This window comes from Pseudopodoces humilis, chromosome 8 (assembly GCF_049639895.1).
Source record: "Pseudopodoces humilis isolate 2021_Gansu_Grassland_sample_001 chromosome 8, ASM4963989v1, whole genome shotgun sequence".
NCBI classification, from domain to species: domain Eukaryota; kingdom Metazoa; phylum Chordata; class Aves; order Passeriformes; family Paridae; genus Pseudopodoces; species Pseudopodoces humilis.
This window is the reverse complement of record NC_142207.1, coordinates 18,582,880-18,608,213: the sequence shown is the minus strand read 5'-3', so window position 1 is coordinate 18,608,213 and position 25,334 is coordinate 18,582,880. Positions and strand designations below refer to the sequence as shown.

General features: G+C 39.3%; 1 protein-coding gene across 5 annotated transcripts in view; it reads right to left on the bottom strand.

The window, feature by feature from the left end:
- B3GALT1 (beta-1,3-galactosyltransferase 1) overlaps positions 1 to 8,826 on the bottom strand; it is a 175,142-nt gene extending 166,316 nt beyond the window's left edge. For all 5 annotated transcript variants that reach the window (XR_001331271.2, XR_001331272.2, XM_014249596.2 and 2 more), the window contains exons 1-2: positions 8,724 to 8,826; positions 2,414 to 2,567 (exon numbers count right to left, since the gene is read on the bottom strand). The gene's annotated coding sequence lies outside the window, so the exon portion shown is untranslated. The remainder of the gene's footprint in view (positions 1 to 2,413; positions 2,568 to 8,723) is intronic.
- Positions 8,827 to 25,334: the final 16,508 nt, after the last annotated feature.

Genomic DNA, 25,334 nt, shown 5'->3' with positions numbered 1-25,334 from the left:
TAAAAATACTTCCTGGCAGATCCGGCAGATCTCATCCCGCTCACCCACTTGCTTTCTACAGGCAGGAACCAACTAGTTCTGACCATACCATGTCCATAATGTGACTGAAACAGATCCACCACATCCTTTGATTATCTCTGGCCCAAGCAAATCTGCTCTGGTGTTCACAGCAGCAGGGAATCCAGGAGCCAAATCTGACACCATGTGTGTGCTGTACTCAGTACAATCTTCTTAACATGTTCTACAGATAACTTAGTCTCAAAGACTGTTTCTTTACTGAAAGTGTTTGTACTAGAACTGATAGCAAAACTGATTTCTGGTATTAATCATCATACTTTTTAATCAGAGTATGTTTCAACATACGAGATGGTAATTGCTTTGTTCTACCTGACACATATGCTTTGTCTATAAGAGAATTACAAAATGCTTTTCAACATGTAAAATCAGGTAGTATTGTTAATTCAGCTGCTTGAAGTCATGTTGTTAAAACCATGACTAAAAATTACTTTCAAACAACTGCATGTTGTGTCAGTAGAACCATGGCCCAATAATATAAACATTTATAGTCTGAAACATGGGAAAAAAAACCCTTAAGAAGTTTGGGTACATCTCTAAAAGTTGGAAAAACCACACAGAACCTTTACTGTGACCTTGATAGAAAGAACCGCATTAACAATAATTCTGAATAGTTCCAAAATATCAGGTCACATGCAGTCAAAACCGCCTGAGCCCAAAAGGTTTACAAAATATTTTTCCACCTTAGCTGCAACACAGCAAAATATTTGTGTAAAAGTATTTCAGAGCAAAAGTAATGAGCTCTTAACAAACTGACTGGGTAGAGGTGAATCCTGAGCAAGTAAATTAGAGACATCAGACTCAACATGAACTAGTTACCACTAACTTGGTAAGAAACTTACATTTCAAGTTTAATTCTTGTGATGAAACCCTCATATATTTGAATCATTTAGCTAACTTTTAGCAGTGCTCTGTTACTACCTAGGTTATGTTAAGCAAATACAGTATAAACTACATATAACAAAATTTAGTTTATGATTATATTTGAGCTAAGGTGCATTTTCTGTAGTCTTTTAACAAAAATCTAGCATACTCAAAAGCTTGGCAAGATGAAAGAACAGTGGCTTTACTACAAAGTCTGAAATCCAAGTTAAATGTATTATTTTTCTACATGGAAAAATCTTGCAAATGCTGAAAGCTCTGGGTAAACATCAATATAACAGATTTTTATAGTACAATGCTATCACTGTACTAATGCCACTCTTACTAGCTGCCTAACAGACCTTATGAATTATTGAGTTTTAATGTATCTTCTTAAAAAGCATACCTAAAAGAAATTAACTTAGAATATTTTTTGGATGCCCACAATGGTGTGGCTTCATTTACATGTACCATCATACCTACATCTGAGTATTTTTTTAGGGAAGAACATAGTAAAATTTGGCTAATGATTCTGAAGTATCTTATAAAAATGTTAGATGAATGACTGCGCACATCTTAACACAAGAAGATATTGTCACAATTGAACAATGGAACACAAGTTCCACTTTTTGAAATGCTAGTCTGTTTAAGGCAGATAAGCAGCACATGTGGCACTGCTCTATCACTGCTGCCAAATGTATTCAGCACAGCTTCAGCAATTATCACTACTGTGGCCTGTAAGTACTGGGGAAAAAGACTCTGCAGGCTAACAGTGTTCATGTCCGTCCGTGACATCTTTGCAGGCTACCATGAGCTCACTGGGCCACACTAAACTAATTTTGAGCTGCATCAGCCAACAGAAGGCTGTTTTGACTTTGCAGCTACTTGTACACATGGACATGCTTGTCATGAAGTAGCACTGGGTAGGTTTCAAGCACACCATGCAAATGGAATACACCAAAACTTTTTTCCTTAGGAAACTGCCTTGTTTTAATTGCTACAGATTCAGCAAACAGCATCCATTAGATCAGGAATATAACTTTAAACCACCCATAACAACAATCAAGTAGTAGAAATATATTTGACATGTACTTCAATACATGCTAATTTGAAAAAGCTGTTCTGATGAACTGTATTATAGTGTGAAACAAAATGAAAGAAGAATTCTATTGCTGCAACCAACTACAGTTGGTAACAGTCTTTTAGACAACCAGATTTACACAGCAGATGACCTCATAAATGGGTAGTAGAACAGCTGGGGCCTTTCTTCAAAGGAAATAAAATGTAATTCTTTAAGCTAAATATTTAAATTAACAAAGCAATAGGCTGCCTACTGAAATAGTCCTGTACTTCTGCCAAGTACTTGAACAACAATAAATCAAGAAACAGAACAGCACTTCAGACTGGAGTTTGACAAGCACATAAGGCACTTATTAACTGCTGCTGTTCAACCATCTTGCCCTCCTCTTGCATTTACCTTCATAGTTCTGTGTCCTCCCTTGCCTTCATAAGGTCCTCTGTGAAGCAGATTCAAGCTGGCAGAAAGTGGGTTTCTGTTTTGTTTTGGCTTTTTAAGTCAGTGGCCAGGGTGGAGGAGAGGTCTTCTGCCAGATTTACGTGTGCAAGTAGTTCTGCAAAGGGTTAGGAAGGATGGTGTTACTGTAACTGAGAGAAGGGAAAACAGGATCATTACAGACACCCTGCTGGAATTACTTGCCCTGCTGTGAAACCCCATTTATTACTAAGTAACACTAGGTAGTAACACAGCACACTAATAATACATTTCTGATGTTTCTTTAAACCTCACTCTCAATGCTGTTGGCAGTGCAGCAGCTTTTCTAAGCGACATGCTCTGAGTATCGAATGACTAGCCTGGCTTTGAACAAGGAACATGAAGAGATCCTTTCCATATGGCGGGCTTCCAGCCTAACCTCTAATACAACTGGGAGGGAGGAGAAGAAAAGCTTTAGTTATTATTTTCATTTTACTATGAAATGTAGTTCACAAATGAAAGGTGATTAATTAGATAGCACTGGAGTTAAGGCTGTTGTGTATTGAATCTGTGGAGAGGCTAGGAAAGCATTAAAGGTATTTGAGTAAATCACTTTGCACTCCAATATTTTTAAAAGCTTCTTTGGTTTTAATTAAAAATTATTTTAGCAGCACTCAAAATGGATCAAATACTATGTATCACCACTCTAACTTCCCCATTCATTGCAGTTAGAATAAGTGCTAAGAATGGCATTTTTTAGAGTTTTCTCTCTCTTTTTTCTGGTCTGGATTTCTGGATACAGCATTAACCTGTCTGAGTTTATTGAGGTTTTAAAAAAAACAACAAACAAACAAAACAAAAACAAAAAAACTCCTAGCTAAAAACCAAAGCCTGTGTTACAATCAAAATATTTTTAACTCTATGAACACCCTTGTCTTATATGCTACGACACTTTTATTCCTCATAGACATACATGCAAAAAAACTCATAAGGTAAGATACTGTTGGCAAAATTGAGACAAAGACAAGAAGTTGTCTTTGAGCATGGAACTAATGCCACCATGATGGCAAAGAGCTCCAGAAGCGCTGAGCAGGACTCAGAGTGGACAAAAAGATGACAAATGAGCTTCAATGTAGATGTATGTAGGCTAATACATTGCATGGAAAATCTCAGTCATATACACACCATGATGACAAATGACTGGAGAAAAAAATCCAGCAGTCATTATTGACAGAGCCTTATGTACAACAGCAAGAAAAACCCTAGCAAAACATTGGGTACCATGAGGAAAAGCATCGAGAAGAAGTCAGTGCACATTTATACAACCTTGGTCCATCCATGTCTCAAGTACTTCCGGTCTCTGCATCTCAAGAACAGACTCTAGTCAGAGAATAAAATATCAAAAGGATGAAGTGCCTGCCTTAGAAAAATAGACTTGAGGAGCTCTTTAGTTAGAAAAGAAGACTGAAACAAGATATGATCAATCAAAACATGAAGAGGGTAAATAAACTAATGTAAAGCTAAATCCTTTAGTAATAGAACTAAGGGACCTTTTACAAAGCTAGCACAACATTAGTTTATAAAGAATTAAGTACTTCTTTACAAAGGCAGTAGTAAGCTTCTGGAACTTGCTGCCACAGAAGGTTGTGAAGATAGTAAAGCATCAGCAAGTTTGAAAACGACAAGTTCTTGGTTTGCAGGTCCACAAATGGGCTCTAAAATCACTGAGCAGATATATAGCCACCATCCACAATATGACAATCAAGTATGCAGGATGAGTACAAGAGAATAGGTTCATAAAATGGCTAGGTTTGTGTATAGTCCCTACAGCATCCCTTAATGTCACTGTCAGAGACAGAATCCCCAGTATGAAGGTCCACTGGTCTGACACAGCAGAGATTTTCTGATGTTCTTCACTTCAGTTGCCTTCAGTATCTTCTACTGAGCTCTGAAAAATCCCTGAAGGTTACACCCCTGTTTCTTAGAAGCTGTGAAAGATGGAGGTCAGGCCTGAATAACAGCAGTCCTTCAGTATAAATTGCAACACAAAATCCTATGCTAAGCAGTACATTAGTACTATGTCTTTAAACAAAAATAAGGATCAGACCTAGGAGGAAATATTTGCATTACTCCAGGCAGTGTGACCCCAAAAAGCCACAGATGTTGTTCCACAGCAAGATCAGCTGTTTCAGTGAAACTGTAGCCACCTGCTGAGGGACAAAAGAAACAAACATCAGCCCCTCAAAGAGCTGAGCTGCAGAACTGCTCAAAGGGAAGCAAGGTTAGCCATGTAAGTCATTCACATTTTTACTAAAGTAAGTCTCAAAAGATAGTAAGACTTAAAGCCTACTGGTACTTGGATGGCAGTCAAAAAATTGAGTGCAAAAGCTAGTATCTATCGGGTGTTTTCTTCCTTCCTGTACAGAAACTGTGTATATATTAAATAGACATACTCTAATTGCAATATTTTGAGACTGCTGATAATAAAGAACACCTGCAAAAGGAAAAAGTATGCTGGCAACACTCCACAGAAATTAATGAATTTCTCAACAGTATTCTCACAAGATTTCAGTTATATAGCATTTTCTTTGTTCACTACACTCTTTACCATTAGCTCCCTCACCAGTATTTGCTAACTTCTTCAGATGAAAAAAATGCATGCTTATGTATTTCATAAATATTTGTAGTGATACATTAAATTATACACTTATATATGCATTAAATTACACATTTTAATCCTTAAGGGAACGATAGAGTTTTGATGAGTAACTATTACAGCTATGTAGATTATTCCCACTAGTTTGAATCAAAAGCTACAAAAATCAGAATGCAAGAGGGTTAAGAAGTGTCCACTCCCCACTACACATGCAATACCTGGCAATTCTACATTTTAAGTAGTGATACAAGAGGGGTGTCTCATAATTGAGATCTGTAGTTCATTTATTATCACACCTTGATTCATCTCTGTATTAACAGTAGCCACTAACAGGCCCAAGACTCTCATACATCCTTTCTTTCTCCTGGTTGTGCTGGGGAAAGCTGATCTCTTCCACCAACATATCTGCAGTCTGACAAAGAGCCACCTACCCATCTTTGCCTCTCTCCCACTGTTGAAGAGCTGTGCTCTCAGCACTGGGACCTGAATTCCTGTTAAGAGGACCTTCTCTTATTTCCTTGAAAGGCATTCTCAGGAGACAGAGGTGTTCAAGCAGAGCACTCTAGGTCACTATGCCCATGGCACTGCTATGCAGCAGCAGATACTATCAGCATCTGGAAACCTCTGAGGGCTGTGGGGGAGCCACAAAGGGAACACTTGGATGCTGAGGCATTTTATACTTCTGTGTATCTAGAGCTCTGCAGAGCTGCCATACATCAGCATTTAGAGTTGCTGCGTTTGACAGAGACACAGCTAACAGCTATGAGCCCATATTTTAACTGCAATTCAAAAACAGCATGAGCTTTTCCAAAAAGATCCGTGTACCGTTTGCATAATCTGATAAAACTAGGAGATACATCATTCATTCATCTTTTCCATGATCTTCTGCAGCTCTTCACTGGTTCAACTGAATGTACATATGTACTTATTTCTAAAATATGCTTAGTTCTAAAAAGCATACCTCTTGTTTTCTCTAGCTGTATCAAAAAAAATAATTTTCCTACTAGTCATGGCAAATAACATCAATAACATCTTAGTATCCATCTTTACCTATTTAACTAAACAAGCAACAGGGTGGACAACATGACAGAATTGACTGCTTCAGTTCCAGATTTTTTATTATGTTACATATAGTGAAACTACCCTGTAAAAATTACTACTACAAAAGCATCTTAGGAAAATTCAGGATATTTCTGAGTGTTGGGAGGCATAGAGAAGGACTCAGTTTCCTTTATATAGAAGAAAACCACAAAAAGCAAGCTGAAAATTTCTGAAACTTCTGCATTCTCCTCAAACTTTTAACTAGGTATGAGCATTATGTAATTATAATACTTATGAATATTAATAAGTATAGAGCTGATTAATATTTTTAAGCAATATATAATACACTTATATTGACTTCAGTGGTGGAATGATTGCTGCTGTAAAGTAAGTAAGTAAAAATTTCATTATGTACTAACAGACAAAGAAGATGAATAAACACTGAATTGAGCACCCTTCTGAAATGGCAGCATTGAAATATTTTGATGTTTTAGAAAAGGTATTTAAGACAAAGATTGCCTATGTAGAAAATACACTGGCATACATTCTCCTGCATGCATGTTCTCTTGGGAACAGCCCCAGTGAAATAACTGTCACAAATGAAGTCTACTCATCTGCTGAAGGTTCTACAGCTTACCCATTCACAAATTAAATGTTTAGATTAAAATTTGGTGTCACAAGGAAGGGCAGAGGGAAAGCTTAGTGTGTTCAGCCTGTAATTTACAAAGATTTGTCTGCTCTCTTCCACAAAACAACCACAAAAATTTGTGATTTTCTTTCCTAAAAAAACACATAAGGAAAAAATGGGTGATGTTATGAGGCATGAACAAAACCGAGTGCATCTCAGACATTGCATCATGACTACGTGCGACATCCTTGGATGTATACTTGTTCTCTACATTAATCTAAAATACTCTGATGACACTGAATCAGGTTAACTAACTGAAGTTTCTGAAAAACTGGTTGGACAAAATGACATTTGCTGCACCTGTATAGATCTGTACAGAATCAGAGATGTACAAGAACTGAAACTTCATTAGCAATTTATATTCTGCCAAAAACATTACTTAGTGGGTAACTATGCAGGGAAGGAACAATATTTAACCTGTGCCAGCTCTAAATTCCACACCTCAAATCTTTTACACTTACCTGTGCCTTCCCCACAACCATAAAAATGGGCTTCAGCTCTCCAAAGCAGAGCATGTATGTGTTACAATGGTGTTTGCACTGGTTATTCACCCTCGCATCTATCATGATTTAAAACATTTCTGAAAACACGTTCTGCATCACGTGATTGAACACATCCTTATAACTAATCAGAATCCTCTATCAAGAAAGAGTGAACAAGATCAATACACTCCTAGAAAGTAGGAAAGGAAGCTTAAAGGTACAGAGGAAAAAAACCAAAAACCCCTGAATCAAACTAAATGCTCTTCACATTTTCCGCAGACAGTGTTTAAATGTTTAAAATACCTAACCCAAGAGATGCAAAATAACCAACACATAACACAAACTATTCTTTGTCTGTTAATTGTGGAAGCTGTCCTGCTTCCTACTGAATCAATGTCAAAACTCTTTATTTCTATGATTGCAAGATCAGGCTCTTTATCACAAAGTCTGGCAACATCTCGGCAGATTCCTTGAAATGTTATATAATCAAGATACTTAATGTTTACAATGACATCTCTGAAGAGAATCTAAAGGCTGTTTTTATCTAAATGAACATGATTTGACCACACTTCAAAGCCTTCCAATATTGTCTTTATCACTAAAAGTAGTAGGGTGAAGAACAATGGAAAGGAGTGCATAGGGATAAATGAGATTTCACCTTTCTAATTCCTCCGTCTCAATAGCCAGTGGTCAGGTCAGGTATCAACCATCACCGATACATTTACTTTAAAATAACTTTTCTTCGACCTAACTGTGTTAACAACTTTAAGATCCAGTCTGCGGCCACGCCACCACCGCTGCCGCCTTCGGTTGTGTGACTCTCCCCGCTGGGCGTCCGGGAACATCTTCGAGTTAAATCCTCCCTTGAAGGGAAGTTCAACCCGCCGCCCCAAGAGAAGCGCTGATGGGCGCAGCGCCGGCCCGGGGCACGGCCACGCTGCCGCTGCCGAGCGGGGCACAGCCGGGACCCGCGGCACCGCCTTTCCAGCCACCATCCCCGGCGGCCCCGCACGGCAACGCCGGAGCCACCGTTCGGCGGCACCGTTCGGCGGCCCTCCTGAGGCGGCGGAGCGGAGGGGCAGCGCCGCAGCCCCTGCTGGAGGGCTGATGTCGCCCCCCGCCGCGGCACCCGCAGGCACCGCCGGCCGCCGCCAGCCGGGCGGGGGCAGACGAAGTTCCCACCGCACCGCCGGTCCCTCCCGGGGACCGCCGCACCGAAGGGCACGGTAAGGGGCGGTGGGAGACCGCGCCCGTCCGCGCCCCCCGCCCCTCCCGCCCCGGCGCCGTCGGCCGCCCCCGGCACCTCGGCCGCCCGCCGCTCCGCCCGTGCCGGCACCGCTGCCCGGCGCTGCCGGCGGCCCCTTCAGCACCGGACGCAAGGGATGCGCACGACGACGAGCACCCGCATTCCCCCCGGTCGGACCTTACCGGCCGCGCTCGCCGCCCTCGGTCGCCCGAGCTGCCGCCGCCCCCCGCCGCGCTCCCGCAGCCGGGGCGCATCCCTGCTCCGCCCGCAGCCGCACCAGCCGGCAGAGCGCGCGCCGCGCGGGAGCGCAGCGCGGGCACCGGCGGAGCTCGCCCTCGCCGACTGGCACCCCCGGCAGGCAATGGCCGCGCGCGCCGCGCCGAGGGGGCGGGACGCTGTGGAGGGAACGGACCAATGGGAGCCGCTCCGCGAGGCAGCGCCGCTTCCGGGCGGCGGGAGCCGCGCGCCGCCTCTGTGCCCGCAGCCGGTGTCCCCGCCGGGACAGGGCGCTCGGTGTCCCTGCGGCCGGTGTCCCCGCCGGGGCAGCGCGCTCGGTGTCCCTGCGGCCGGTGTCCCCGCCGGGGCAGCGCGCTCGGTGTCCCTGCGGCCGGTGTCCCCGCCTGGCAGCGCCGCGGGCTCTCCGGGACGCGCTCCAGCACCGGCAGAGGGTACCGGTGGTGGTAACGCGCGCGGCTGGGCCACCCTTGCTCATCCCCAGCCGCTCTGGAAAACGGGAGCGGGCTGAGGGCCGGCCGTGCAGGTGGGGAGCGTGTGCCGCCCACTCCCCGCGTGCACAGGAATATGGAGCTTCACGCCAGGGCGTTTTGTTGAAAATAAGTAAAATTTAGTGGAAGAAGATGTATTTTTTTCTAGGGGAATTCCACCGTGCTGAAACCGTGTCCGCCGGCAACATCCCTGCGGCCGCTGCCGGCTGCCGCCGACCTTGGCGCGGCCGCGGCGGGCACAGGACCGCGTCCTCGGCGGCTGCCTCAGCGCTGCGCTGCGCGGGACCCTCCATCGCCGCGGCTCGCACTGCGCTGCGGGGCTTGCACCGAGTTTGCAAGGCCTCAGAACTTGTCCCACTGGCAGCTCCGCACCTGCCCGCACCTGTGTTTAAATTGGTTCAGCGGTAGCTGCGATTTTTGCCAGTGGAACAGGTGCCTGTTTCTAGCTCTTGTTTATGTGGTACATCCATAGGTTTGCACAGTTGTTCTGTGTAGAACGAGGTCTTTTGCGCGCTAACTGCAGAGATGTACTGTAGAGGTGTATGGGTCTGGTAGGGTACCACAGGTCCTGGAGAAGTGAAGATCGAGGATGAACCGTGGAGGATTATTGGTGTAAGGCACTAAGGAAAGAGGCATGGGCTTGGTACTGGAGGCCTGTGGCGAGAAATGGCTTACCTGTGATCACTTAAAGAAATGTAAGTCTGGAGCTGGACCAAAATGGGTTTGGAGGTTGTAAAGAAATAGTACCTGACATATCTAAAAGGTAACATACTAAATTCAGGTATAGAATTAGAGCTGCAAACCAGTGAAGAAAGAAAAATGTAGAAGAGTGTGCTTGCAAAGATAAAAATGAACTTAAGGGAAAACTAGAGGAGGAAGAAATTGAAACGCTGAATATTGTACCTCTCCTTCTTGGCCAAGGACTCCAAATGATCAATAAGTCACTGTTATCACCCCTTCACATTAGGGTGGAATGAAACTGATCAAGAGATCCAGGGCAGCAGAGGAAGGGGGAATGTGCCAGGAGGAGAGGAGTACAACTTCAACTACTCTTTTTCTAGAACTAATAGTTATTAGACTCATTATTAGTTATTATTTATTAGTTATTATTAGCTATTAGATTTCAGTAATACTAAGAATAAATGTCTTTTTCATGTTTTCCAGTCTGTCTAAAATGCCAGGTGGAATGCTTGAAAACATTTCAGAAATGTATTTTACTGCTGGGTTCTTTTCAGTGTTAATGGTCTTTACCCACTCTTTTGGAATTTGCTTGTCAAGTAGAACTCCTTGACTAGTTTTGTGCTTTATTTGCTGATTCAAAAGGGTGTGGAGACTTAGTAATTCCTAGTGGCTTGCCATTGTATTTCATGCCTATTAAGAATGGTTTCTAAAATCAAATAATCTGTCAAGTTAATCTGGTCATAACCAAATGTTTGTTAATTCCTTAATGAAATATTGTTAATACTACAAAATTAAATATAATTTATAGACAGAGTTGCTTGTTGTACCAGATGCAGGTACCCTCATCTGTGCTGAGTTCAGAACTGCTGCTAGTACTGTTAAATGTGAAAGTTGTGCCTTTTATCTCATATTCTTCAACAGTTTACCTTTTTTTGGTTTTGTTTTTTGTTGGCAATTGAGTTTGCTGTTGTTTTAAATGCCCATATGCTTAGACACTGCAACAGGTCAGAGATGTTTTCTTCTAGCAAATGGGTTTTATTACTTCAGGAACTGCTTCAAGCCTTGAGAAAGTACATTTTTTAATAGTAGCATTATATATTTAAGGTATCAGTTTTTTTACTCTTTGTTAAAACAGGGTTATTTTAAACTTTTGGTATCAGTTATATCATTATCTTGAAAGAAACCCAAAGCCCAACACACTTTATTTATGTTTGACAGTTTTACAAATATTACAGAACTGACTAGAGCATTGCACATTTATAACTTTATAACTCCTGCAAAGAAGGAAATACTAAAAATAATCCTTATAAAGGAATCTCTTTGTAGTAAGCAGAACATATATGTGATTACTTTTAATACTTTAAACTTATCCAAAAATGTAAACAGAAAGTCAGATAATAATGTCTGAATTTTATGTTCATGTTAAAGATTAGACTTTAAGGTTCTCTACAGCACCTTTTTGCAGTCATATGCACAGCTGGGTGTGTAAGTTAGTTAAATCCTTAAAAAGAAAGACAAAACGCCACACTTTGGCTAAATATCCTGTTTATGAGACAAAACAACTCACATGAAGATGTAGCTATAGGCATAGATGCACCAACTAATTAAAAGGAGAGAAGAGATGAGGAAAAAAAAAGCAAAAATATGGGTCTGTTCCTTTAGGTATGCATAATAAATTCTAAAGTGTAGTAGTCCCCCTGATAAACTAGTGAGATTTATTTTTTTTAATTTTTTTTTTTAATTTTTTTTATCTCAGCCCACAAAACTGTAATTTAGCCTTCAGTCCCATAAGACAGAAGAGTTTCAACAGTTCTTTCTGAAAAACAACATCATACTCCTGGAAAGTACTAATGGACATACATGAGCTGAGCTGACGTGAGCTGAGCTGCTCTTATTTGTAGCAGAAACAGTATAAGAAATGTAATTTCCATTCAGCTCTGTCAGCAGCAGTCCTTTCTGTCCTGGATCAACAGGAGTGACAGAATTTAGAAGTTACACTTACTGAAATAATTTTTTAGCTGTTAAGACAGCCAACAAGATGTGAACTGTGGGATATTGTGCTGGTATTGGGGATTCTGGCAGATGGCAGGAACTATCTTGAAATTCCTTTGTGAAGAAGGGAAATAGAGTTGCTGTATGTCTTTTTAGGCTTTAACCTCAGGTTTTAGGAGAACAGTATGGTAGTACTGAAGTGTATTATAATTGGCAGATCTTTTACATTAAACTGTAAAATAACCTCTTAGAGATAAACATTATTTCACTTCTCCCTTCTGATAAGGTTTGAATACTTAACTGATGCATGGATGCAGCACTGCTTTTGTAGATCTGGGGGAGGAATATTTGATTATTTATTTTTAACTCTATTACAATTTGCTAGCATTATTCAGCCTAATTTGGTATCCCTTTTGTTAATATCATGTAGATGTATGCTGTGAGATGCAAATCACAGTTATGTGCTAGGTTCTATATAGACAAGTAAGGAGACAAAGGATTCTTGCCCCCACAAACTTGCCCCCTCATATACTCTTCTGGAAGTGCATTGGGATCTGATTTCACACTGCATGAGAAACTGTTTCCTTTTGTAATTTTATCTCCTATGTACTATGTCAGCTGGAGGGAGCTAATTTCCCCATAAACAAAGCAAGGCGACTTCCTTTGTGTGCAGAGTGAGTCCTTCAAGATATTTGTATATCTGCAGTGATTACTTATAAGCAGAGCTTCCATTTATATCGTAGTGTCCTTCAGAGCAATGTCACTGTGAACATAATGAATATACTTACAAGTATTTAAAGATTCTGTAAATATATATTTAATTGCAACTGCCTTGAACAGTGATGCAAGATAGGCCTTTTGTGCAAAGGAATGGATGGGCGGAGGACCATTTTTCACATCCAAGTAATTCTGCTTTGCATGAGTGACCTGTTCATATAAAGAACATTTTTTTCCTTCCCCTACCTCCCCCACATTGATCCAGTCAGTTTGGGTATTTTTATCTTTATTTTAAATATATTAGAATTTTCACTGTTCCCCACCCCATAGTTAATTTTGTGGTGGATCAACTATTTTGACAAATATTTGCACTATTACCTAAAAAGTTAATTATTAAGAATTAATCTGGCTCTCAGCAGGGTTAACCAAGAGAGAAGAACCTTCCCATCACAGTCTGTGGCTGAATCCAGCTGGCAAAAATCAATGTGGTTCTGTTTAATTATGATTAATGTTTTCACTTATTTTGTAATATTGCATTCAATTTAATTTTTTTTCAATTTTTCATCCTCTTGGAGGATGATTTGGCAATTGCTGCTCATAAACCAGAGAGCTTGATTCTGTGTCATCTGATTGCTTATCAGCAAGAGGATGTGACCAGTAGTGGAATGTGACTGGCCCTTAATTTCCATTTTCTTGAATTGCACAGCTGGCAGAATACAGGAGTCATGTTCCCTCATACTAACACTGCAAAGCTTGGAATTGTCATCACTGGGACTATTTTATGATTGACACACAGGAGAGTTTGTGTTACCCTTATTTTCACTGAAGAGCATTTTAAGAAAAATTACTCACACGTTTCTGTTGCTGGAGTGTCATCCTCATAGATAAGGATGTCTGCCCACTAAGGGACTGAGGATATTGGTACTAAAATTTATTCATAAAAGAACTGCATCAGGAATATTTGGCCGTGTGCTTTTTCTTATCATCTGGAAGAAAAAAGTTGTCTAAAGTCTTAGTCCCAAGGAGCTTGTAATGGTAGTAGAAGGGCAACCAAAGGAAGCACAGAATGTATGATAGAGAAAGAGGGGGAAAGCAGTGAAGCCACCACATTATGAAGCAGTTCAGTGGCACTGAGCTTCCTAGTTCTATATATATACAGCCAGTGTTACAGTAATTTGCTGATTGCTTGTGATTCTACTTATGTATACATGAGTATCTATATATTTATATGCTTACAGACATGATACTCGTGTATTACATTAAAAGATTATTAGATTTGAAAATGCGAATGCCTGAACTCAAAAGCTATCTGGTATAGTTTTAATTTTGTGATCACACAGTGTTTTTCTTGGGACTCTTGTTCTTGTTCAGAACACAGAAGGGATGAATCCTGCTACTTGCACAATTATTTAATATTTTGGTTTATTGAATTATTAAAAATACTACCTCAGGCTTAACGGTTTAGGCTTCCTACTCTGGCCCAAGAAGCTGAGTGCATGCTGTTGCTGGTTTATGGCATGCTGTCAGCATGGATTGCTGCCAGTGCCTGGTAATGCAGCTTTTCATTACCTTCTCTCTGGGCACGTAAGAACCACTGCTGGCAAAATGGTTTCCTCAGTCAAAGCCACCCAGACCCAATCTTCAGTAAACCTTCAGTATAGCAGTACTGTCCTACCAAAGCAGAAAACCAGTTTATTGGAGATAATAAAGATATTCTAAACACTGTTTAGAACGGTGTATGACACTGTTGATGTGCTATTTCCACTCTAATATTGCTTTATGAAAAGCTGTACAAAAGCTCTTAAGATTGGAACTGCAGAATCTTTTTTCTGTGTCCATCTGCATAAGCTGACTTTATAGTTATCAATTTCTTCCTTTTTATCTAATGTCCTGTAGAGGTCTTAATTGTGATTACAGAGAGAAACTGGAAGCATATTTTAAGTGGTAAGAGGATATTTCATATAGATTGGTTTTTATTTTTATTATATGTGCACCAGTATTGCAATTAGGTTGATAATCTAATTTATCAAACACTATATTGAAGTACATTGTTTAGTGTTCCATCCCCTCCTGGTACAGCTATACCTTCATTCCCCTTTAAAGTTTTTAACTATTTTATTTTGTTTACTGAAAATTCATCTCTATTTTTGTTGAGAGATGACTTCTTGATCATGAAATTTTGTGTTTGGTCAACTTTTTTCTCTAGTGAGTTTGACTGGAGAACAGCCTGTTTTTTGACTTGGAATATACAGTTTCCGTGGGGAAGGAATGGCTCCTTCATAGGTATTTGTTGTGATAGGACACAGATTATTCCTTATCAGCATCTGTTACAGGTATCATTTCATCAGTCTAAGAGTAATTTTATATGGATACTGATAGTGATGGCTACAGTGTCAAGAGCCTACAGGTAAAATGAGTTGAAACACTATGAGATTTTCCTAGGTTTTCTTTTTTATTATTTGAACAGATTATGTGATTTTTGAAAACCACCTGCTGAAATGTGTAGTAGATCTTTCATGTCTCTTTTTAAAATGACAATGTACTTAGTTAATGAAAGTCAGATTAAACATAAATTTTATTTTTAATAGACCTTATTCTTTCTTTTTAAGAATTTAAGAAGACCTTAGTCTCTTTTTTTCCTCCCTCATACCCTACCCTAAGAGAGAGGAGGTGAGGTAGCAATGTGGAACAGGAATTTTTATCCTCTTTTCCCAAAGTACTACAGTACAGAGCTGCCTTATTTTTTTCTTTAAAGACTGTACTGAAAAATTCAAATCTTTCATGGCTGAATTGTAATTTACTGCTTTAGAAAGCCCAAGAGTAAGGTCAGTTCGTTTATATTTCTAAGCCAAATTTAATACAGATCTTCTCTTTAAAACATTTTAAAATGCTTTGCATGTCAAAATCATCAAATGTAACCCACATACAAGGTAAAATGCTGTTCATGAAAGGCAATAAAATTTACCCAAAGGATTTAACTTAGGTTCCTCTTAATGGATGAAAGCATGACAAGAGACAAAAGCTTTAATCTGTGTTTTTGTCTTTGTGTTTTCCTGTTTTTGTGAGTGTACCCAGGGTAGTTAATGTTTTTGCAATTATACCTACCAGTTGGAGGTATACTTGACTGAAGCAACCCGAATCTTTTATAAGTAATTCTGATAATTATCCTGCACTTTGAAAATAAGGCCTGAACTATAATTATTTATGGGAGGGATATTTCAAGACATGTTGCATTAGAACAAAGCAGATCCTTAGCATGGTTTTATTGTCCACCCTGACCACTGTGTCATTTAAAATAACTGGTGTAGGTCTTCCTGCTGATATGTATGAAGGAGGTAAATGCTTAACAGAAGACAGACAAGGTATTTAAACTTTTCAAAGTAATCCAGCATTTGCATTCAGCAAGTCCTTCACTTAGGAGGAGTGCACTTCTGCTCTATAGTCAAGGTGTTATTTAGGTCTCTTTAGAGAGTTTTGAGATTGCCCCTGACTCTAGAAAGGCTCTAAAGGGATTAGTGGATATGCCACACCTATAAAAACAATTTAAGTAACTCTAAGTAAGCTTTTGTGCCAATTAATGAATTGCAATTAATGAAGTTTCAAATGGACTGCAAATTTAGAAGTCCTCTAAAATGCAGCTCTGGCCCAGCCATTAAATCAGGCTCTTTAATTTCTGTAATTGGTGCTTTTCAGTATAGAAGAATACATGAGCCCTGCTGTGTTCTAAAAGCAGTAGAACATCTTCACTAGCCAATAATAGCCAGTGAAAATATATTTTTCAGACTGACAGGCTCCTGTACTAAATAATGATGTAGAAAAGTTTCATTTTACTGCTACTCATCAGTGCAAATTTTCCCTTCAGGAACTATTCTGAAAAATGCATTTTGATTATGATCCCCTTTCTCTCTGACACTTTGGCTTAAACTAGTCATTGCATGAAGAATTTCACAAACTATTTAATGGAAACAGTACTTATAAATTCATATTAAAAAAAAATCACAAATTTTTTTTTTGTAAAGTGCTTTTTTATTATGCATTGTCAACAGTTAAATGATATGTTGCTGTATCATACAAGATAGAATAGTGTTAGGTGAGCAAACATTAATCCATAAGCATAGGTCTTAAGGAAAAAAGTGCTAGAGTTTGCATAAATTTGTACAGGTTTAAATATGACATTGGAGAGCTGCTTCAGCTCAAATGACTTTGAATTAGTTACTGAAACAACCACTAGTCTTCATTGCCCAGTGTCCCCAAACACTCTTTCAGTTCTATTCAGGCTCTTTTTTTTAATCTTTTTTTTTTTATCTTTTTTTTTAATCTATTTTTTTTATCTTTTTTATTTTAACATGTAAATGTTAAAATTTACACACTTTTTTTCTCCCCTGTTACTCAACATAACTTAGTAGCAGCTCTCGGAATATAGCAAAACAGTGCTATTCACCAACCAGCTGTGGTTACTATTCAGTAATGATCCATTTCAAACTAAGTATTACATGATATTGCAAAAACAGAAACAAAAAAGATTAACCCCCCCAAAATCTCAACCAAACCCCAGATTTTCTAGCATGAGCTAACACAACCAGTGTACATAATACGTCATGGAGCAACAGCTCAGTTACAGTAATAATACATTAGAAAAAACAATGGAAGTATTTTTTCTTCCATTGTGCACACCAGGTGCTTCACATCTGAAGTTGTTACAAATAATAAATATTGGAATGGATTATGTTTCTCCAGGATAGCGCAGTAAAATATTCCTTGCAATGTTCAGAAATATAGAAAAACAAAGGGTGTTTTATAATTACAGATGCAAAAAAATCTACATCTTCATTGCCTTAAATATAAACTATCTGGATAAAGTCTGGGTAATTGACAGTATAATTGTATTTTTTTATGTCATCTCTGGATATTAAATTCTCCATGAGAGACTAAAATAAGTAGACTGAAGAAATACTTTGTAATGAGTGACAGACATAGCCGACAACTTGGATGTTTTATTAATTTTCATCATAAAATCTACTTTTTTTAATTTGTTCATCTGCAATGAGCCACTTGAACATGACTTTCTTGCCTTGGAATGATGAAACAGCAGTATGTCTTGAGCTCAGTAAATCTAAGCTTGTATTTATGTCAGTCTTTGCCAATTGGATTATTTCACTTTCTTGACAAGCGTTAATATAATTCAGTTCTCTACCATAATTTCCATGTTCTTTCAAATATGGACTGCCGGATTTTTTACTTACATCTATAGAGTCTATTAGACCACAGTTTAAAACCAGGTTGTCTTTTTTAAGAAAAGATTTCTTCAGAGTGTCAGATAAAATAGTATTTAGCTTTTTGTTATTTTTGTCATATTCTGATTCTTCTCCAGTGCATAACAACTCAGTATCAACAGAGAATGTGTTAGTTGCCTTCTTCAAAACTATCATGCTGCTAGTATGAGACTTCTGACAAGTGGCATCATTATTAAATTGAGAAAGACTCTTAGAAGTAACAGCATCTTCATCTTTTGAGTTTGGTTCGTCCTGTGCAAGTACAGTATTACTAGAACAGCTCTCATGAGGTTCATACATTGCGTATATTTCTTCATTTCCAGACTGACTGTCCAGTTTTGCAAAGGCATGCTGTGATTCAGTGCAAATAGCATGGCTTAATGCTGGCTTTGGGGTAGACATAGCTGAGAGAGTTGTTTTTTGTGTAGAAATATTTTGATGTGAAAAAGTGGCATAATTATTATTGTTGTTGCTATTCAAGCTGCATTCTTTGTAATTCTTTTGTACTGTTACATCATCAATGTTAGTGACTTGTATAACTTCTGAATTATCAGTTTCATTTATTTGTTTTTCTTGCTTCTTCCCAGGACTATCCACAATTACATTATCGCCCTCATTAATATCCTTTCCACTTTGCTCCCTACTCTCTGACGCTTCTAGTTTAATCACCTTATCTTGCACATTCCCTGCTTCCCCATCCTTCCCCTTATTGCCTGCTTCATTTTTCTTTGCTTTGCAGGTATTTTTACCTTCTTTCTCAGACAGAGAGCAAAAGGATGAGTGTTGATTTTGTTGTGAATTTGTGGTGTTGTTTTTATTTTGCTCCATCACAGTGGGATTTTTCTGAGATTCCTTTTTGTTGCCCAGAGGTTTATTTCTATGTAAACTAGAATCTTCTTGAGCAAAATCTTCTGGGGGCCACTTTGACTTATTTACTTTAGCTGATTCCTCAATAGAAAATGTTTTCTTAGGTGTTGCATCATCTGTTGAAGGAGGCCATATCATTTTTAATTTACCTCTTTCTGTGGATTTTTTCAAATTATTATCCAAAATATCAGGACGTGCACCTTCAGTACCTGAGTACAAGTCTTTATCTACTTCTGTAATTGGTTTAGGATCAACAGGTGCACTATTAATGGGATTTGTTTCTTCAGCCTGATTATTTTTAATTGAACTAAGTAGATCTTTAGAATTCCATAATTCCTTATGCTGCTTGTGTCCAAAACCTTCATCATAATTTCCTTTTGATTTGAAAAGCTGCTTAAAATGGGGTTTACAATATATTTTTCCATGGAGAGATGCATAATTTCCCAAGCTGCCAAATAGAAAAAAAAATTGTTTTATACTTTTATATATGATAGATTACCATACACCTTCCCCTTTCTCCCCCTTTCCCCCCAACCCCTCCCAAAAAATAAGTATCTAAAATCTTTACTTGGAAATTCCCATACAATTTCAAAGTCAAAATGAAGGCGAATAGTCATGCTTAGTGATTTATGAAAGAACATAAACTCATTCAGTTGTTGCACAGAATAAGCGTCAAATAGAAATGTTCCACAGCACTTCTGGGCTTTTTTGACCATTTTTCTTCATCTTATGAAAATTCAAATCCTCAGTTTTTCTACAAAGTAGCAGCAGAATTTAGTCTTTGTGCAAATGATAGAAATTTATGTTTGATTATATTTGGATTCTCCTCCCAGATGAAGTAAAGGAAATTTTCATTCATTCAATGTATAACTAACCCCAGAGTGTGTTAAAATCAAAATTCCTGGTCTTTTCAGTCAGTACAATAAATTGTACATTTTATGTAAAGGTTACAAAATGATCTGCTAATGCAGAGAACTATCACAGTTCATTTTATGAATGAGGAAAATTGAGAGAAAATTTGGTGATCTTCAGATGTCTTAAATTCCACCCGAATTCCTGTGTCTACTGTGACTGTTTCATGCTGTCCTGAAGGTCTGCAACAGTCAGTAGGAAGTAATATGGGGAGGGATTTGGAAGGTACTGCCATGGAGCAGTTTTATAAGGAATTTAAGGGACTCGTTCCATGTCACAGTGCTGATGTTTGGAGCAGAGAAGAAAAGGAGAACTCAGAATACCACCCTGTCAACCCAGCATCCTACAGGCTGAACAATCCTACAGCTGAAAATAATTTCACCATCTTTTTTTATTTATATTCCAAAGGGTTGTGTGAGTGCACGTGCAGTTTCTTCTTACCTTAATTGACTGCTGCAGTGGTGACATCGGAAACACGATTTATGAAAATTTTGCTTATCGGCAACTAGACATTCCATGGGGTAAACTCTCTGTCGACAGAGTTTGCATGTTTCATTTTCCTGAATCTGCAGTTTCTGCAACCACATATTAAAAGGTTACAAATTAGTCTAAGTGACATGTTATGATTTGATTTGAACAGTATCAGTCCACATATTTTGTTAGAACATTTTCCATTTTCTGTTAACTGGTATCTCAGCTGTTTATTGTAGGGCTTCCTTTTTGTCCAGCTAACACTAATACTTCAAAAGTTAAAAACTACTTACCTTTCCCTTTGCAGGAAGCCATGCATTTGAAAGGACTATTCACTTCACCAGGTACAATATCTTCCATTTATTTGCAATAACCAATTATTTTGTGAAATGTGGTAGGATAATAGAAGTTTTTCTAGTACAAGTGGAATTGAGTATAATGTATGTATAATCTTTGAATGTACAATGTAATTTAAATATCAATAAGTAGGGATGGATGTTTGAAATTCTGATGAGGAATTCTTGCTCAGCCATGCCAAATGCACAGTAGGGGTTACCCCTTTTGTGGTAACCTCCAGTCTGTGCATTCATATGGACCAAATATGCTATGGACATAATTATTTGTGACTTTTATAATTTAAGTTGTCAGACCTCATACTTTCTTCGGTTGAATTTTAATACTAAGGTAGATACATTCACATTAACAACTTTATAAAATCCTTTTCTTCTGTGAAGCATATTTAATTATAAAGAAAACTATTTCTCTATAAAGTACAAAACATGAATAGGAAGATTCATACCAGTAAGGGGCAGAAGAATGGTGTTGGGCTTGGAAAAATGCCAGCTGCTCTTCTGTCTTGATCTCTGAATTGCTATGGAAATTGTATTAGCAGACAAATACAAAAAGGATGGACCAAATAATTGCAGTATGAATATATTTTCACTGATGATAGTAATGCCTCTTGACATCAGCAGAAAATTTGGGCCCTTTCAGCATTCTGTCTGTTGGTTTGCCTGCTTATGTTGATTTTATAACAGTTCACAAATCAAGACAAAAAGTGATGCAGATTTTATAGCTACAGCTTTAGTTGCCATGTCTCTCTGCTCTCCATAATGAAGGCTGTGAAAAATACTGAAAGTTAAATGTCTTTAATATAAAGTAGCACTTGCAAATAGACTAAACCACCAGTAAAAAAAAATAAAAAATACTCTAATAGAATTGTTGGTCATGAATTGTAAGGTCTAAAATGTAGACTCTGCTTAGACACCAAGGAGGCTGAGAGAGAGGCCTGGCGGCATAAATTCAGTTCTCCAGACATGCCTCCCACTCCCAATGCATGGACCGCTTGTGAGCCAAGCACCAGGACTCAGCTAAATATTCTTAGGTTTACAAGAATTATTATTCTTGTAATTCTTATTCTGAATGTAGAGAGGGAGGAGAGGAAGGAGATAAGGTAATTAGGAGGGGGAAAAGTGGTGACGTATCCTAGAAAACTGTCTCATTGAATGGTTACACTGCTTAGCTGAACAATTGATAGTAAGTGTTGTGCCTCAGAAGGCAAGTCAAGAGAAGAGGAAGGCTAAGAGTGAATTTATGGGAAATTTATCCCATAACAACTTCCAGGACTTAATGAGGCAATATTCATCTCCTTGAAATTGAATCGTGTGTTGTGTGTCAGTGGCACAGTTTTGGTGGCTGGGGGCAGCCTCTGTGAGGAGCGGCAGGGCCTGGCCCGTGCTGGGCACAACCAGCTCTGGATGCAGTGCATGGCGGGGCTGCTGAGCCACGCTCCTCATGTCTCTGGAAAACGTGTTCAAAGAGAGCAAAAAGCTGCACATACAGCCAGGACTGAGGGGAAAAAAGTGTGTGAAACAGCCCTGCGAATAACAAGGTCAGAGAACTAGGGGAGGAGATGCTGCAACAGAGATTCCCCTGCAGCCTGTGGACGAGAGCAGGGCAGCAGGTATTTCCCTGCGGCCTGGGGAGAGGACCACGCAAGAGCAGCCATGCACACTGCATCCCCTGGGGAACATCACGGTGGAGCAGGTGGGTATTCCCAGAAGGAGCTGTGGCATATGGAGAGCTCATGGTGAAGCAAGGGAGACAAATGTGAGAAGGAAGGAGCGACTGGTATGGACTAACCTCAGCACCCATTCCCCCCACCCACTCCGTGCTACTGGGGGTGGGAGAGGGATGAGGAAGAGGCAGGAGTAAAGCTGAGACTATGAAAAGGAGGGAAGAAGGGGAGATGTTGTAGTGTTTATTTCTCATAATCTAAACCTATCTTAATTAGCAATTATTTTTTCCCGTAAAAAATAAGTAATTATTTTAAATTGTAGAAGTAATTGATAGGTGTTCTTATATTGTTCCCTGTCTTTATATTATCCCATGAGCTTCTTCATCCTATTTTTTCTCCATACCTTGTTGAGGAGGGGGAATGGGACAGTGGGTGAATACAGTTTTGTATTCACCCACCACATGTGAATACAAAATCAGTGTGAATACAAAATCAGTGAGGAAAAGACTGGTCTGCTATTTGAGGTCATCAATATTTACCAGATAGAAAGAGATTAAAAACAAAATCCAGAGGTTTGTCTTTTAGAGAACTCTCTATTCTACTGTAACTGGATATTTCTACTCACTTTTAACATGCTTGCTTTTCCTGAGACTGTTTGGGATGCAGTTATTTTCTTCATAGCAGCCCATGCGATGCTGTTTTGAATTTGGGCTCAGGTGCTGATAACACGCAATGTTTTGGCTATTGCTGAACAGTACTTGCCCAGTGTGAAAATCTCTTCTTCCTCCCACTCTGCCCTCCTGCCCAGTCCAAGCAGGTAGACTGGGGATATGCAAGAACTTGAGAGAGCACATAACCAAGAGAGCTGACCCCAGCTGACCAGAGGGATATTCCATAGCATATTGCATCATGCTTAGCAATAGAAACTGAGGAAGGGAAAGGAGGAGGAAGAGGGACATTCAGAGTGTTTGTCTTTCCAAGTCACAGTTGAGCATGTTGAGGCCTTGCTTTCCAGGAAGTGACTAGACATCAATTCCTTCTTTTGCTTTGCTCATGCCCCAGCTTTGCTTTCTCTATTAACCTGTCTCTTCCTCTGCCGACAGGCTCTCTTGCTCTTGCTCTCCTGACTGTTTCTCCCAGCCCGCTGTGGAGTGAGTGGGTGTGGACTTAGCTGTCAGGGAGAGCCAAACCACCACATAAAGTATTTTGTTGGATCACCACTAGGCTGTGCCTCATTTTACAGGCTCACAATCTACTCATGTTTAATTCTGCTCCTAGTGTGATTAGGAGGGGTAGCACCCCTCTCTTGGTGCACAGTGCTGGGAGTCCCAAAGCAAAGCTTTCTGCTCAGGAGTTATTCTGGAACAGGAGCGTTTAGCTTTGTTCTGCCGTTTCCTCTGCTGTTCAAGTGTAAGCATTCGGTTCATGTATCAAATGGCTAAAGCTATGGCAACATCTGGTCTTCCTGCAGGATCCCATCCATATTCAGTGTCCAAAATAGATGCAAAAAAGAGTACACTGATGTTCATCTTTCAGTAGCATATGTAATATTTTCTGCATTTCAAATGCATAACTTTGCAATCTAAATGCTATTTTAATATAATTTTTAAGTAAAACGTGCACCATGAGGAAGAAGTCATGCTTAATTTTCCATGTTTACTTCATATTCAATTTTAAATATATATATATATATTTTCACATCATATAGTTAAAAGTTTTGTTCAATATGAAACAAATACTGGGCTTCAGCTCTTTGAAGGACACAGTGAGCAGCTTCACTCCTTAGTGATGTGAAGCCAGGACCCTGACATCTTGTTTCATTGCCTGAACCAGACTGAAGCTTTATGAACAGGTTAAATCACCCAGCAGGAAATAGCAGGGTTTTTTAAAAAAAAAATTGCATAGTAATTTGTAAACCATTTCAGTAATTTTACTCAAATAGGAAACCCACTGAAACATAGTTCACTTTGTCTAAAGTCACATCTTGTATTTTACTAAATTAAAATGGATGTGCGCAAAACATGAGCATTATTTTGTCTCTACTGACATTTTATACATTTTACCTCAGTTTAGAGGATGTTGCATTAATTTTAAACATTAAAAGCCAGGTGCATTCTGTGCACATTTTCTAGCATGTTAATGTATTTCAAATACAACAGTAATGCAATTTTAATTGTAATATCTATTTTTAGTATCATTTTTGTTTTGCTACATGTAATTCTTCAGGATAGACCTCTTAGTGCTAATCCTAAATTCATGCATCTTCAGCTTCTCAGTCTTCTGGACTTCAGGGAAATCTATCTTTTTGAATTCCTACGTCTTATTTTTGTATTACTTGGGTATTGTTGCCATCCAATTCAGAATCAGAAACTGTGCTTTGCTTTAGTGTTACAGGAGCTGCTGTATCTCTTGTTGGACCTTGATCTTGCTTGTCTGATTTTTATAATGGATGTTTCAGCTGGACTTGATTCCTTTGGATCCTTCATGGGCCAAGGCTGTATTTCAGCTTTTTTGCCGTGAGTGTAGCACCGCTTATGTTTTCCTCCACTGAGATTATACATAGGAGTTTTATTTTCACAGGTAAAAGCTGCATTCATCTGGTGTGTTATTGTGTAATATCTCTTTTCAGCGTTGTATCCACAGACAGCTTCATTCTCCCGTCTTTGAAGCTCTCTCTGGTAATACACAATGGCTGAGGTTCAAAATGCATTATACTTCACTCTTCTGTGAAGAGCTCAGCTTCTCTTTCGGCTCAGGCCTTGTCTGCAACAAGTTAAAGGCAATAACTTTGTTGAGTTCCTCAAGTTTATCCAGGTTCTGTGTTTCCACCATGTCCCTCAGAGTCTTTACAGCACCATTAGAAACTTCTTGGGTGTGTGTTTCAGCTGATGCTTGTTCCTCACTGGGGTGATTTTTATTCATATAGTTTGGTGGCTGCATTTCAGACATCCACCTACCTGCACCAACACCTCCACTAACTAATGTAAGGACATTGTCCATAGTTCCTGCGGAGCCTGGAGCATGTGTATGCAGCATGCCTGGAGACTGCATCTGAAACATTCATGCTGTCTATTTTAACATTTCTCCCTGCAATGGTTCCTTCTCTGTAGTACTTCTAGCTGTATCTGGGTCTGGAGG